We start from the raw sequence: 7,063 nt of genomic DNA, 5'->3' as shown, positions 1-7,063 counted from the left end.
ATGTAAAAAAAATAAAAGATTTACGTAACATTCATAGGTTTTACGTAAAACTCTATTTTCACAAGGTTTGTGAATTTTTTTCTCCTAAATAAAAAAGGTTGCGTAAATTTAGTCAAACTATACGTAAATTATATCTAAAAATAAAATATTTACGTAAAGTTCAAAGGTTTTACGTAAAACTCAAATTTTCACAAGGTTTGTGGATTTTTCATTCTATAATAACAAGGTTACGTAAATTTAGTCAAACCTTACTTAAATTATGTCTAAAAATAAAATTTTTGCATAAAATTCATAGGTTTTACGTAAAACTTTATTTTCACAAGGTTTGTGAATTTTTTTCTCCTCAATAAAAAAAGTTTATGTAAATTTAGTCAAACTATACGTAAATTATATCAAAAAATAAAAGATTTACGTAAAGTTCAAAGAATTTACGTAAAACGTCAATTTTCACAAGGTTTATGGATTTTTTCTCCTAAAATAACAAGATTACGTAAATTTAGTAAAACTATATGTAAATTATATCTAAAGATAAAAGATTTAAGTAAAGTTTAAAGGTTTTACGTAAAACTCTAATTTTCACAAGTTTTGTGAATTTTTCGTTCTAAAATAACAAGGTTACGTAAATTATGTCCAACATTACGTAATTTATGTCAAAAAATTAAAGATTTACGTAAAATTCATAGGTTTTACGTAAAACTCTATTTTCACAACGTTTGTTGATTTTTTTTCTCCTACAATAAAAAAAGGTTACGTAAAGTTAGTCAAACTATACGTAAATTATATCTAAAAATAAAAGATTTATGTAAAGTTTAACGATTTTACATAAAACTCTAATTTTCACAAGGTTTGTCGATTTTTCTCATAAAATAACAAGGTTACGTAAATTACGTCCTACTTTACGTAATTTATGTCAAAAAATAAAAGATTTACGTAAAATTCATAGGTTTTACGTAAAACTCTATTTTCACAAAGTTTGTTAATTTTTTTTCTCCTAAAATAAAAAGGTTACGTAAATTTAGTCAAACTATACGTAAATTATATCTAAAAATAAAAGATTACGTAAAGTTCAAAGTTTTTACGTAAAACTCTAATTTTCACAAGGTTTGTGGATTTTTTCTCCTAAAATAACAAGGTTACGTAAATTTAGTCAAACGTTACGTAAATTATGCTTAAAAATAAAAGATTTACGTAAAATCAATAGGTTTTACGTAAAACTCTATTTTCACAAGGTTTGTGGATTTTTTTCTTCTAAAATAACAAAGTTAAAGTAAATTTAGTCAAACTTTACCTAAATTATATCTAAAAATAAAAAAATTTACGTAAAGTTTAAATATTTTACATAAAACTCTATTTTTCACAAGGTTTCTGGATTTTATCTCCTAAAGTAACAAGATTACGTAAATTTAGTCACACTTTACGTAACTTATATCTAAAAATAAAAAAATGTATATAAAGTTTAAAGGTTTTACGTAAGACCCTATTTTCAACAAAGTTTGTGGATTTTAACTCTTAAAATAACAAGGTTATGTAAATTTAAACCAATTTTATGTAAATTATGTCTAAAAATAAAATATTTACGTAAAGTTCCTAGGTTTTACGTAAAACTCTATTTTTCATAAGGTTTATAAATTTTTATCCCAAATAAGAAGCACTACAAAAAAAAGTCCTTTACTGACAGAATTTTTCTGCTTTAGCGATGGTTAAAACCGTCGCTACAAATATTATCGACGCTTTTTGAAACCGTCGCAAATGTGTTGTTAATGCTGCCGTTGCTACTGGTACCGACGGTTTTCTTAGGGCGGTGGGGTAGCTTTTTTAATAGCGACACTTCTCTACCGGCCTCTACAACAGGTTTACGCACTAACACGAATACATTTACCTACGGAAAATCTGTCGGTAAACCGTTTTATTCCGTCGTAAAGTCGCTCAAATATGTATACCGTTATTAAGCAGAATATTTTCTTTCGGTAAATTTCTAATTAGTTTTGCAATTTCACTTATTTTGCAGCAAGAAGAAGATAAAAGCTACATCATTTCATTCAAAAAAAAAATATCACTACAATTAACCTCATCTTGGCACTAATGTTGTGTCATAAAAAAAAAAAGGGCGGCCCGGTCGCATTACGCGTCCCCGCTGAGCGAGGGTCCGGGGAGGGGTCCCACCACAAGGGTGTATTGGGGGCAAGCCTTCCCTTGCCAATTTAAATTGGCAAGAGGCCGCTCCTAAGACTCGAACCCGTGACCTCAGGTCACACGGCAACAACGTTTTTACCGTTGCGCCAAGGCTCGCCCTCTAATATTGTCATAATTAAAACTAAAATTAACAAAATCCAAAAAAACATAATGTGACTAAAGTTTTGATGATATGTTCAAAACTATCAACATAATCATGAATCAACCTTATATTGTTTGTTTACCACGAGTAAATTTCTGCCAAGTTCCTGAAACAACTAGAAAACTTTGCATCTTTACTTGCTCCATCTATATGACTCCCTCGACCACTCCATTTGCCTCCAGCAATTGTTCAATATCTTCAGTCCAAACTTTAGTTTCCGACCCCTAAAAGAAGATCATCAATATCTTCGGTCCAAACTTTAGTTTCCAGAGTATCCTTTAGGGGATCCAACAACCAGCTTGGTCTACTACCTGCAGTTCAACATAATTTTATTAAAACAATTATAAATTTTATATGATTTATTTTGTTCATCATTTAACAAAAATTGCACCATTTTAGACGTTAGGAGTAAAATTGCTCATAACTGTAAATGTTAGGTAATTTTTGCACCTTATCTCTTTATTTATTGTAGCAACCACTAGTAAATACTTACAGCATCCTTAAATGGAGGAATTGGACAATTTTTTAAAGCCAGTAGACAAGACAATACAAGTTGATTATATTTGAGCTTAAACGAAATTAAATGTGAAGTGAGATGTGTGGACCTAGGCTTCAATTATTGCACTAAAAATAATTATAGTTGTTCAAATTTGATAAAGAGAAACAGCAGGATGCTAACTATAGGGATGAACTCTTAAGTGGGTTCTGGATATTTCTAAGAGCATGGCTTTTGGGCGTGGACATCATGGGAAAGTATATAGAACAGCATGAGCCAATCAAAGTTAAATCCCATGTTGAACTCGAGCTCGAGCTCCATTACTTTCTGACAACCCGAGTATGAGTTCGACTTCACTCCACCCATTAAATAATATTTCATGAGAGACTTTAAAATCCTATATATCTAAATTTTATATAGAACAAATACTAATTAACTTAGTTAGAATAATGAGAGCGATTTAAAGTTAATTATCCTAATGCACTTAATTACAGCATAGCCAAGATCTGAATATATAAAACACCACCACCAGGATACTATTATTAGAGTTTGAATCACTGATTATCATTGATGTGTAATTCTGTATAAATACAATGTAGAGTTCACGTTGTAGTGAATGACTAACTTATAAGAATAATAGACTAACTAACTAGATACAGTGTGATCTATAACTGAAACAATATAATCTTGATAATATCTAATATCTAATAGATACAACAATCCATCTACTATTCACAATTCCTTTGGTGGATTCCATGACGAAAATCGATTTTAATTTGACAGACAGAGGCAGAGATTCTATTACATAAACAGCAGCAGCAGATCAAATTATATTCAACTAGATAATCTATCTACTATGCAGGGAGGGACTCAGGTGATTATGATGAAAAGAGCTGTAATTAGAGATTTAAATTAGGAACTGATTAACATAAACACCACCAACAGGATACAATAATCCCTCTACTGTTCACTGTGCTTTTGGGGTATTCCATATGTATATCTATAGGTCCTCCAGTGGCAAAATTGAATTTTAGTTTGACATGAAGAAGCAGAGATTCAGATAATTATGATAAAAAAGAGCTAGAGATGTAAGTAAGGATTGAAATTAGGAACTGATTAACAGAAATAAAATAAACTAAGAATCCCTCTACTCTTCACTATGATTTTTGGGGATTCCGTATAAAGATCCTCCAGTGGAAAAATTGAATTTTAATTTGACACGAAAAAACAGAGATATAGTTAATTATGATGAAAAGAGGTAGAGATGTAAGTAGGGATTAAAATTAGGAAGTGAAGTAAGTAGAATAAGAAGAATAGCAGAGAAGAGCGGAATCAATAGCAACTGAAATCAGAATCAACAAAGGAATAACTTACGAATCAGAATGAACTTTGAAGCATAATCGAATCAATATTATATAAACAGCAGCAGGAGAAATTACATTCTTCCAGCTACCATGATCTATCAAATGTTATCTCTTTTTCTAGATTTGGTCCCATTAATTCCTTGTAATTTCCTGGTTTAGATCCCTTTTGTGAGCATATATTTTTTGCTATTTTTTGTTTGAATTGATTTTCCTTTGAAATATTTTCAGTTAAATATTGACAGTTTTTCTATTTACAAGATCCAATCTAGTCACTAAACTAACTCAAACTAGATCTCCATGCTTGCTTGGGAACCTCAACATATTACAGTTCAAACTAAGCTACTCCTGAAATTGTTGCCCTTTTAAAATGTTAAGACTTGTTTCTTCTTCTTACTTCCATAACTTTAACCATAGCACGAATTTCACAGGTAATGGTCCAAAACATTAATGATTTGAAAATGCTGACGTAACTAAAATGGTTATTGAAAGTGGAAGACCGTGCACAATGCTCTACAATCATAAGTAATATAATAGCTTCATAATAACTAGGGATAAGGTGCAAAAATACCCCTAACGTTGTCAATCAAGAGCAATATTATCCTTAACGTTAGAAACGGTACAATTAAGGGTCCAAGGTTAGCCACTTGTTCCAATTTTAGACATACCTAACAGATTTACTAACACTGTTATGTTCTCATCCCTTAATCTATGCTGCTGTTATATCTGATGAATTTTTTATCAAAATCAGTTTTTATCCTTGTTAGATTTTGATTTAATATTATTTCTCATTTCTTCCCCCATTAATGTGGTTAAATTCTTTCCTCATTTCATTTCATCTCTTCTATTCCTATTCTTCTTGGACGGCTGCTGCTGCTTTTTGTTTTCTGAACTGCTGCTCGCTGCTTCTTTTTTTCTGAACTGCTGCTCGCCGAAGCATAACAACACCATATATGCGGAGCATTCAGCAGAGGAGGAGCATAAACCATTTCATTTTGGTAACTATAAACCATTTCGAGAACAGTTTTTGAATCTTCATTCCCTTCTCTTCCCTCTGGAGGAACCGACTCGAAGCATCAAAAAAACGAAATTGATGTTTCTAAAATTGCAGACATACATGATTTAAACTCTAGGGGAACAAAACGTTTAACAGTGTTAGTGGAACCATTAGTGATGTCTAAAATTGAACCAATTTGACAACCTTAAACCTTTAATTGTACCATTTTTAATGTTAAGGATAATATTGCTCTTAGTTGATAACGTTAAGGATATTTTTGCACCTTATCCCTAATAACTATTTCATGTGCTTCCTTTTTATACAGTTCTTAAAGGTAGATCACTATTCGAACTGTTATAAGTGTTTTGGAGGTTCAAAATGTTTATTTTTTGAGAGTCTCTTGGCTGCCTCAAGGATTCTATTTATCTCATTCACATAGGATTAATCTAAGGTATGTAGCAATATCTTGAAGTAGTAAACAATTTTAATTGTTAATGTTTCCATTATTGATGGTAGTTTTCCTTCAAGTTTTCATATCGGATTTACAAACATGCTTAATTTAAGAAAATGCAAACCTCATTAGTTTAAGCAATACACCTTAAATCAAGCAACATAATTTTGAATTTAACCATAAAATCAAAGAAAAACAAGGAAAAGCATAATAAGGCGAGCTTACTTGAAGAAGGCAAAACTTCAATTCAATCTGGGCCAAGCAAGCATAGGGTATAGAAGAAAAACCTGCAACACAATTGGATAAGGAGATTGTGAGAAATTGACAACATCAAATATGGACATAAGTCTGCTTGATATATACGGGAAGAAAGGGTTGCAGCCTGCAACTCAATTTGATAAGCGGATTGGGAAAAAGGCTGCAATTCAATTTGACTATGGATTGGGAAGAAATCCCCAAAACTGGAAAAAGAAATAAGAAAGTAGTAGTATGAGTATATTGTAATTACCTTTCTCTTCTCTTTCAAGCATTCCCAGAAACGTCGTCGAGTATGAGCAAGTCGATTGGAAAAGTTGGGTAGGAAGAAGAGAAATAATTCAAGGAAACAAAAAGAGCAGAGGCATCACTTTTCTTAGTAGAATGGAATGTTCTGTCAATTTGCGTTCCACAAGAGGCGATTAACAAGATCTTGAAGCTCTAGCCAGGACTCTTTTTTCAGTGTAAGCCGTGGACAATGGAAGAAACACGAGAGTAGAAGAAACAAGGAGTGAGTAGAAGACCGGAAGAACCAATTCACCGGTTAAAATAATTAATTATCTATTAATATAATTGAATGGTAGAGATTATTAATCATTATAATCAAGGGTGATTTAAACAAAGTAAGGTTTACTTTGTTTTCCAACAAAGTAGCCATAGCCTTCACCATTTATTTATAATCAGTTACACGTAAAGTAATAAATTTGTAAAACTGAAAATTCAATTAAATTAAATTAGTAAATATACTAAGTTAAATTTTAACCCGTCAGAGGTAAGACAATAAATTTTTGCAACTGAAAGCTAAATTAAATTAAATTTCTGAAATTTGAAGCCAATTTATAAAACTGATTATTTTTTTTTTTGAAATAAAACACTTTTAATTATTAGAATTAGATTTCTTCAGCCGCTGGTTAATACAAATGGAGGAAAATGGCAATTTCGCACCCATGCCTTACACCCGGAGGTTCAATTTCCCCTCACACTTATTATATGCAGAGGGCATGCTATTATTTGGTAGAGCTACGATTGAGAATATGCGTTCCATCAAAAGTCTCTTTGACTTTTACGGGGACATATCTGGATAGAGAGTTAACTGGGAGAAGTCTACCTGTTACTTCAGCCATCATATCACTGTTAGCAAAGTCCGGCAACTAGGGGAAATTTTGGG

The 7,063-nt window shown here is 31.5% G+C and overlaps 1 long non-coding RNA gene across 1 annotated transcript; it reads right to left on the bottom strand.

Moving 5' to 3' along the window:
* Positions 1-2,171: 2,171 nt before the first annotated feature.
* LOC136228028 (uncharacterized) lies at positions 2,172-6,388 on the bottom strand. Its single transcript, XR_010688373.1, has 3 exons — positions 6,149-6,388; positions 5,866-5,927; positions 2,172-2,646 (listed from the first exon to the last, which is right to left on the bottom strand). It is a non-coding gene; the product is annotated as an uncharacterized lncRNA (long non-coding RNA).
* Positions 6,389-7,063: the final 675 nt, after the last annotated feature.

Source organism: Euphorbia lathyris, chromosome 4, assembly GCF_963576675.1.
Source record: "Euphorbia lathyris chromosome 4, ddEupLath1.1, whole genome shotgun sequence".
NCBI lineage: Eukaryota > Viridiplantae > Streptophyta > Magnoliopsida > Malpighiales > Euphorbiaceae > Euphorbia > Euphorbia lathyris.
This window is presented reverse-complemented; position numbering and strand designations above follow the sequence as displayed.